The sequence below is a fragment of the Arachis hypogaea genome, chromosome 5, assembly GCF_003086295.3.
Source record: "Arachis hypogaea cultivar Tifrunner chromosome 5, arahy.Tifrunner.gnm2.J5K5, whole genome shotgun sequence".
NCBI lineage: Eukaryota > Viridiplantae > Streptophyta > Magnoliopsida > Fabales > Fabaceae > Arachis > Arachis hypogaea.
In genome coordinates, this window is record NC_092040.1 from 96719408 (window position 1) to 96729148 (window position 9741).

At 31.8% G+C, this 9741-nt stretch overlaps 1 long non-coding RNA gene across 1 annotated transcript; it reads right to left on the reverse strand.

Moving 5' to 3' along the window:
* Positions 1-3764: 3764 nt before the first annotated feature.
* LOC112802108 (uncharacterized) lies at positions 3765-8600 on the reverse strand. Its single transcript, XR_003202193.3, has 2 exons — positions 8310-8600; positions 3765-7602 (listed from the first exon to the last, which is right to left on the reverse strand). It is a non-coding gene; the product is annotated as an uncharacterized lncRNA (long non-coding RNA).
* Positions 8601-9741: the final 1141 nt, after the last annotated feature.

Sequence of the window (9741 nt, forward strand, 5' to 3'; positions counted from 1 at the left end):
GCCTTCTCTCTCAATCTTTTTCCCTTATTTGATGGCAACAATGACAGCTGCTCTTAGTCCCTCCAGCACTGTCTTTCCTTCTTCTCCTAGTCTTTGATAATTTTATAAAATTAATTATGTTGCTTACCGTATTTGAGTGGAAATAGAGAGGAAAATAAGAGTAATTTGAAGTTTTTGAATAGTTTTTCAAGGTTTAGATAGTTTTATTGTACAGAACCTATTTTTCATAATTATAATTTTAATTTCGTTATTCCGTAAATAGATTTATCAACTTTTAAAATTTTTATAGATAAAAATAATAATTTTTTTAATCCGTATTAACATTTAAAAATATTTTCATTATATTTTTAAAATAATTCAAACATATTTCTGGTAGTTAATCTAAAAACAAATCACCGAAAGGCTCTTACTTTTTCAGGACCATCATTACAATGTGCAAATATTACTTCTTGACAACATATTATAGGAGAAAAAATGTTACATGGCTGAAATTTTGAAGAACGATAATGCTAAAAGTATTAGATATTTGGATCCATCTTTCCGTCTTCTTTGCTGAATAATCCATAGAATTGGAAAGTTGAGAGCAAAATAGTAGAAGAAAATAAATAAATATTTTTTGTTTCATTATTTTTTGGTGTGGGTTAGTTGGGGATGGTTTGTAATACAAAATAAAGTTTGATTATATTGAGTAACTTCCACAGTAAACAATTGAAGTGGATGTTAGATCTTGTTGGTCCACGTGAAAAGAATGTTTTGACAAGATGTAAATCAGAATCAAGAAATAACAATGAATGATAAAACATGATAGAAAGTGGGGATATGTTCTTGAAAAACAAGGAAAGAAAGAACGCGGGTGTGACTGCTAAAAGGGCTCTTATGAATCATCAATAATTTTCTCTACAAATAGGCAAAGCAAAAAATAGAAAGGAAATTTCTATTTGAACACTACAAAAAAAAAAAAAATTATGGAATAATGTAAGTGCATATGAATATTAAAAATTAATTTTTTTATTTGTTTAGCATTTTGTTTCCATCTTGTTTAGCATGTTGTTGAAGCTTTGTTTTTTATTTCTTCTTTCATTTTCAGTATTTTATTATTTTATTTCTTTTGATTCCACGATTAAAGTTGTTTAGTCTTATATTGTTGTTTTCGACTCATGTTAACATCTGTTTACATTAATTTATTTTTAATAATATAAAAAGTTTATTATTCCACTAATGGTAAAATTAATTATGATATTAAAATTGATAAATTTTTGGTCGAGCTCATTTTTTTAGAAGAATTGTCTCTGTTCTCTAAATTGAAATTATTAATATAAACTTGATCAGTACATATGTCGAAATCGAACAAAAATCAACCAAAACAGTGATAAATGATATTCACATAAAATAAAATATAACATTTTTTTAAGGAAAAAGAGAATTTGAATATCTAAACTTTTATTTTTAGCAATGTATGTGGTTGTTGTGTTATTATTAATCATCACATTTGCGATTGAGACAATAAAGTCAAGGCATTTATTTTGTCAACAGATTCAACTAAAATTAAGTTAATGAAAACGTAAGTTAACGTAGAATTTAATCACTATCTTTTAAGATCTCTAATTTCACATGTTAATAATAAATTAACAATGAATGCCTACCTTATTCGAGCTAGATTGGATAACAAACGTATAACCTTGATGCTTTTTTATTAGAAAGTGGTATTAACTATTAAACATAAATAAATCATTTTACTTAAAATCATCTCTAAGAAATTTTAATCAACCACAAATCCTTTTGACCTAAACTCAGTTTATTATACTCGATTGAGTTTGACCACTTTTCCTGTGATCACCAAAAATATTAAAATAATCAACAAAGATAGATATCTAGGGATTAAAATACAAAAGTTCGGTTAGAAAGTTAACATATATAAATAAAAAATTAGATAATAGATTTATTTTTCACTATTCTATTTAATTAAGCTATTATTTTTTTTTTGACGAGCGAGTAAATTTTTAAAGTGGTCCCGAGATTGATGTCGTGCACTAAAATCGTTTCTAAAATTCCAATTGCATCAATTATGCGTTCCTGAGATTGGAAAAATTGTACCATAGTAGTCCATAACCCGTTTTCCGTTAATAACGCGCTGACGTGGCTTGATGACGTGGACCTTTGGTGACACGTGTCATCTCATGGTTTGGCCACATGTAATGGGATGATAACGTGTCGATCAATGACACGTGGCATGTTGACATGGATGGGTATGCCATGTGTCACAATACTATTTTGCCACGTGTCAGATTATGACACGTGTTGCAATGCTATTTGTCCACGTGTCATCCACTATGTCATCGTTACATGTGCACCAAATTAGTCATTTACTTTGCATCAAATGATTCATTTTAGTACTTGAAATTGAATGCCGTGTACCAAATTAGTCCATTCATCAGTTTTTTCTCATTTTTTTTATAAATTTAAAATTTTCAATATTTTTTATACACTAATTTTAATTATATTTTTTATTATACATATTTTATAATAAATTTTTTAATTAATAATGTTAACTTGTATTATTAGAATACATGTTAACTAAAATTAAAATTTTATTATTACCTACTTATGTTTATTTATATCTGTTTTAATACTGTTCAAGTCATGGTTACAATAAGTACTTATATTGATTAATAGTGTAATATATGAAAAAGTCGCCTAACTAAGTTATAGATAAAATAAATTATTATAATCGACGATATAAATCTATCTTATTAATTTAGTGAGAAGTTAACTATATGGGAAATTGGACATTCTTAAAATGGATGGGAATAATGAATTTATATTAGTTAATAAGTGCCTTACCAAGTATTCCTAAAATATTTATTAAAGTGTTAAATATTAAAAAAATTGTATTAAAAAATATTATTATACACTCAACTTACACTCTTTATTAAATCAATATCAATATGTCACATAATTCTTTTAATAAAATATTGTAGAAAAAAATTGTATAATTAAAACTAATATTTTAAAAATATTTTATAAAAATACTTGTATTTAAATAATTTGTGAAAAGATAAAATTAAAATTAGTGTATTCAAATATATAATGAGAATTTTAAATTTATAAAAAAATGAGAAAAAACTGATGAAAGTACTAATTTAGTGCATAACATTCAATTTCATGAACTAAAATGAGTCCGTTGATGCAAAGTAAAGGGGACCAATTTGGTGCACATGTAACGATGACAAAGTGAATAATACATGGACAAATAGCATTGCGACACGTGGCATAATCTAACACGTGGCAAAATAGCATTGTGACACGTGGCATATCCATCCACGTCAGCATGCCACGTGTCGTTGACCGACACGTCGTCATACCGTTACACGTGGTCAAATCATGAAGTGACACGTGTCACCAAAAGTCCATGTCATCAAGCCACGTCAGCGCGTCGTTAACGGAAAACAGGTCAGGGACTATTATGGTGTAATTTTTCCAATCTCAAGGACATAATTGGTGCAATTGAAATCTCAGGGACGATTTTGGTGCACGGCGTCAATCTCGGAGACCACTATGGGATTTACTCCAACTTGGACACTAATACAAGTATAAAATTAACAATAACAATTTTAAATTTGATGACGATACTAGAATTTGAGAAAGAGGTATTGAATCAAGTTAATTTTAAAATTGAAGTTTTTTAAACCGTTTTCATAAAAGTTGAATTAGTATGAGATTATTTGCGTTTTGTCTTTAAAATCAGAATAAAACATAGTAGAAAATGAGAGAATCATACAAGTATGTATCTTGATTTAACTTTCATATGCAACAAAATTTACATTTAGTTTTCACCATAATAACTATAAGCTAACTTATTACATATACCAATACCAATAAATTACAATATAATTCATTTAATATCCACCAAATGCTATTCTAACTTGGCTAAGAAAAAAACAACTACCAAATATTATCCCAACTTAACTAAAGAAAATCTAACTATATTCAACAACCATCAAGTATTATCCCAACTTAGTTAAAGGAGACTAATCCTAGTTCAACAAAATCTAAATACACATAAATTACTTTGACTTTTTTCAATTTATCTCTTTTTTCTCTTTTTACTCATGATTTTTTTTTTCATTTTTCTCGCTTCACCATGATTAGCTAGCTTTTATTTCAATTACAGAAAGATAAACATCAGATAGTCATAACAATGAAATCTTAAATGAAGCTCAAAGATAAAACAAAATATTGATAAAGTATGTGTATGAGATGATGCTCTAATCTCACTCTATTTTTTTTGTCTTCAAATATTGTCTTGAGACCAGCTATATAATACAAGGCTTGCACTCCAAAATGCTTTAATGCCTCTTCATTTTTTATTTTGTTCGATGCTATAATAATTCTTGACATGCATTGCTTTTTCATTTTGTTTCACTACTTTTTTTATGGTTGTTAACACTCTCGACCACACAAAAGTGGGAGACAACAGTTTTAAAGAGATCTAAACAAAATACAAAAAGTCAAAACTACCTAATAGAAACAATAAAGAAGAACAACTTCTATAACTAAAATAATTACACCCCTACGGCATTGTCATCAAAGAGAAGCAAATTTAGTTGACAATAAGAACTAAAGAAAAGCACAGCTATTTAACACCATATAACACTATTATAGTTTTTCTTGCTACAAATTGTTTCCATTTGTCAATGAAGCTAAATTTCTTTTGTGATACTTGCACAAACTTCAAAGGTCCTACTTGTTCCAACATGTTCTTTAATTTATTCTTTTGGAAGTTTAAACTTGACATGACGTTATCCTAACCTTTAAATCAATTTATTAGGCATAATTCATTAGTTTTATTCACCAGATTATGTAGAAGTGTCAAGGACTCTTCAAGAACAAATTAAACAAATATCTCAACTCCTTTCAAAAGTGCATCCAATCTTAAATTTGAACTATGAAATTCACAAATTAGCGTCACTAGTTTATTCTCAGCATCTAAGAAGTACCCTCCTATTGTCATACATTATTTTTACACCACAAATTATGTACAAAGCCACCCAACCACCACCGAAGATTGCTCCATAATAGTGAGGCCTTCGTGGCCACCCCATCCTTAAGAGGAATGTTCAATCTTGAATTTTTTTTATAGAGTAACTCGCATTCTTTTTAACGTACTAATGTCTCCTAAGCAGCATTTGCTTGGATACTCCTATTATCAAAAGCTTTTTTATTCCTAACTCTTCAAGTAGTCAAAACAATATATTCAATCATTTTTTTACCACATTTTACACCCTGATTACACCAAGATTCAAAAAAAATCTCTAACACCTCTTGGTCTAACCCAACTAATCTCTCCAATCAACATTATTCTAAACCATAACATTGACACATAATTACAATGAACAAACAAATGATCTCCATCCTCCTCATCCAAACCACACAATATACAAGTCAATTGATTTTTAGCAATTATGTTAAATCTTGCTAACCTCTTTGTAGTGTTTAATTTGCCAAGGACCACGATCAACTCTACTCTTGGTGGTATAGCACTTTTCCATATATTATCAAATGTGTGCCTTAATTTTGTCCATTCCGGTGTCATTGCTACTGTGAAGTTAGTAAAAGATTTGACCGAGAAGGTTCCGTCCTCTGAAAAGTTTTAAATGACTTTATCCTGAGTACTTGCATTTAAAACCACAGTTTGAAGTAAAGTATGTAAATTCTCACAGTGTTTATACTTCTACTAAAAAAAATGATGTCTCTATCTCAAGTTCTAATTCCAAGATAAATCATCCCAAAAGCCACAATTTGCGATATAGTCCAATTTCTGAGTAGAAATATCGTAGAGCCTAGGAAACTTCTCCCTCAAACTTAAATTACCAAGTCATCTATCCTCCCAAAATATAGTTTTATCTCAATTTTTCACACACAATCTCAGCTCCTTCAAACTTACTTCCTTACAGAACTGATTCTCACATGTACCACTAAAGATATCCTTCAATAGACCATTAGATTTTGGAGCATCATGATTATGAATAGGCTTTAGGAGTAGCACCCCATTATATGATGAAACTGTTGTCTTCCATATTGGTTTATCTTCTGTTGAATACCTCCAACACCATTTGAATAATAATCTTGCGTCTTTTATTGTAATGTTGCCAACTCCTAGACCACCATACTCTTTCGATTTTTGGATTTCACTCCAACTAACTGTAGGAAGTTTTGACTTCCCCACTTTCTCACCCCAAAAAAACCTTAACTGAATAGATACAATTTTTTTTGCCACAGCTTTGAGTAGCTTGAAGATGCTTAAGTAGTTCATAGGAAGGTTATTTATCACCGCTTTAATAATCGTAAGTCTACCCATTTTAGATAACACCCATGCTTTTCACTTGCACAACTTCTTCTCCATTTTCTCAACCATCGGCTTCCATGTATCAATCCTTTTAGGATTAGCCTCCAATGGAGTCCCCAAGTAAGTAATAGGCAATATCCCCATCGGACAATTCAGCTCTTCTGCTAGGAAAGTAGCTTCCTCATAGTGAACATTGATTGGTATAAGTGTAGACTTTTGATAATTGATCACTAAACCAGATATCATACCAAAATATGTTAGGACCCTCCTGTGGTTTCTCAGAATTCTTCTTTTTGGTGGACAGAATAGAATTGTGTCATTTGCGAACTGCAAGTGTGATAAAAGCACTTTGTCTTTCCCTACCTGTAACCCCTTCACCAAACCTCTATTTCTTGTTTTTATTAGCATTTGATTCAAAACTTCAGCCATTAATATAAATGAAAATAGAGACATTGGATCACCTTGGCATAAGCCTCGCTCCATGGGGAATAGTTCGGTTGGAGTACCATTAACAATAATGGACATTACCGCCGTGTTAACCATTCCTCTTATCCATTTTCTCCATACTTCACCAAAGCTCATGCATTCCAAGACATGGTCCATAAATACTCATCTTACTGTATCGTAAGCCTTTTTGAAGTCAACCTTGGCAATGACACCTTTCTTCTTACTTCCTTTTCACATGCAATCAGCGCACTATCTAAGATTTGTCGATGCTGGATAAAAGTCGATTGTACCTCCCCCACCAATGTACTCATCACACTCTTCATTCTGAAACCAACACATTCGAGATTACTTTGTAGACACTCCCAATCATGCTAATTGGTCTAAAATCCTTCATCTCTTCTAGCACATCTATCTTTGATGCTAATGTTACCCACGTCATATTTAGGATTCAACCTCTTTAATGTTTTTCTCTCGACATCTGTTTCCAATATTCTCCTTTTTTTCTATACCAAATTTCTACTTGACCCACAATAGCCTTCCTCCTACTCAGATTCACATCCACATCTCTACCCACATCTAGGTTCTCATCCACATTCATCATCTCTTCCTCAAATTTTCTTATCCTTTCATCAATATTTTCAAACACTTCTCTATTTCATTTCGAGATGCTTTTATTTATCACCTTCATCTTATCTTGAATCGCATATTACCCAACATACTCCATTCATTCTCAAGCATAAGGATAAAATTTGGATTGGAGAGCCACACATCCAAGGAGCAAAATGGTCTTGGCCCCTAATTCTGCTTCTCTGCCACCAACCATAAAGGGACATGGTCAGACTTTGAACATTCAACAACCTCAATCCAAGAATCTAAAAATTTATGCAGCCAAATGGGATGCACACAAACTTTATCAAGTCTTCTGGCTTGGCTCCCTTTCCTCCAAGTATATTTTTTTTCTGGAAGGAGAAGGTCCACTAAACCCATGTTATTAATCTAGTCCCCAAATTTCTTCATACCCACAACGCTACCATTGCCACTGTTTCGTTCCTCCACACTTAATACCTCAATAAAGTCTCCCACAACAATAAATAACAACATCATATTGTTTTCAGATTCATTATATCATCCCAAATCACTCTCTTTCCTTCAACTGAATGCTCACTATAGACCACCGCAAAAACAAACTCACATCTATATTGTCTTAAGTATCCACTAACGCAAATTCATCTATAACCTTTATCTCTTCTATACACATCTAGCAATTCCTTGTCTCATATGCACAGTAGTTCCTCACCACCTCCATCAGCTCCCACATAATCCTAATCAAAATCAGTATTATCCCATATTTTTTTCACCAAATTAACTGTGAAAGAATCAATTTTTGTCTCCACTAAACCAACAAACCAAGGATCACATTTTCTTATTAACTCCTTAACCGCACCTAACTTTTCCTTACTCCCCAACCCTTTACAATTCCAACATAAAATTATTGATACAAGTTTGAAGCTCTTACCTGAGCCCTTGCTCTAGATTTTTTTTCCTCTAATTCTTGTTGAAAAATTGATTTCTTCTAATACATTGCCTTCTTTTTGGTGGGTTTTGATGCAGTTTACAACCTCTTCATCATTGAAACATACCAAGTTCAGCTGCGTTCCAAGCCTCTATGTCTCCGTAGCTTCACTCTCTGAAATACTTTTTTCACTATCACTTTCGCTGACTTTAATTAGATTGACTGCATCTTTCTTCTTTTTTGAGCAACCTCTAATTTTATGTTTCTCTGTGATATCACCCTTCTTCCCCTTTTTTCTTTCTTTTACGGTTTGAGAGACCCCTATTTTTTATGGTTTTTGTATTCTCTTTTTGAGATTAATTTTTTTCTCTCTTGCTCTTTCGTAAAGGGCTTTCTTTTTTAGTTTTAATTCATTTTTGTTGATGGCTCTTCTCTTCAATTGGGCTTTCTCTTTTTCTTATTAATAGACTTGAGATATTTCTTTTAACAATATCCTCAAATCCAGGAGAAAAATCAGGTACTGAATTTGATTGAGAGCCCAAGTCTATATGTGAGGTGTTTTGCATGGCCATATCTTCCTTTGTCCTCACCTTCCTTTGGGCTGTTCTGCATGCCCATTTGTGTTTCATTAATTATTTCTTATGAATTTCTATTATCAAACAAGCACCTACACCTTGTTGAAATGAGTCCTTATTGTATTTCAAATCCTCCATTAACTGCATATTTAGGTATTCACCCCTCTATTCCTTACATTCTTCTTCTCGATACATCACTACCTCGACATAATTAATTATCACCTCCTTCTCACCATTATGTTTGTTTTTCCCACTATTAACGTCCAGGTCACCAATGCCAATGCTCCCATTCAAGTTCAGAGTGTTCATACTGTGATCGGAGCCACCCTCCACTGCCGTGTGTATCTCAATGATTTTCGCCGCTTCATGCATGTTCACCAATTTTTTTTCAAGGTTGAGATCTTCTCCAGATTCATTAACAAAAAACTTAAACTTATTACCTTCCAATTCCAACATAACCCTATTCTGGATGTATGGAGACCATGTTGTGTCAACCAAGGCCTTGACCAATGAAAGGTTCTCACTTTGAATGATCTTCAAATACAATTTAATCATCGTCTTCCAAACATCAACAATCTTAAGAAAATTCTCTTCAGACCAACCATGTAAGGAAATTCCATGTATGTTTATCAAAACTATTCTATATCTATTTGTTTCTTCTTCCATCCAAGACCTTATCTCTCCAAAATGGTTCAAAAGGAGCGAAGAGTACAAAGCTTCTTTCATACTTTCTTCCGCTTCAAAAACTAGACCAACTTAAAGGACCCCAATCTTTTAACTTCAAACAAAACATGCTAAGTTTTGAAGAGATTAGGAGTTATTTTTTCATAGTTCAACGGAAAAATAGATTCCCCAATAAT